Genomic DNA, 293 nt, shown 5'->3' on the forward strand with positions numbered 1-293 from the left:
CGGGCCCAGCGCTGTTACCTGAGGGAGAGCGGGCTCCCGGCGTGGTACCGGGTCTCTTGGGGTCTGGGGGCGTGCGGGAGCTGGGCACCCGGTCGTGTGGTGGGAGACGGGTGTGCTGGGGGGGGAAGGAGAAATTTCAACCGCGTTGGGCGTTCTTGGGTTGGATTCGGTTGGGTGAAGGAGCGTGGAGCGCTTGGAGATGTCCTGTTGGTTGAGTGGCGTGACAGGGGAAGCCGTGGCGCGTTGGGGCAGGCAGGGGAGCGCGTGCAGGTCCTGCCTGTGCTGACCGAGCT

Source organism: Eurypyga helias, unplaced genomic scaffold (genome assembly GCF_000690775.1).
Source record: "Eurypyga helias isolate BGI_N326 unplaced genomic scaffold, ASM69077v1 scaffold41983, whole genome shotgun sequence".
NCBI classification, from domain to species: Eukaryota; Metazoa; Chordata; class Aves; order Eurypygiformes; family Eurypygidae; genus Eurypyga; species Eurypyga helias.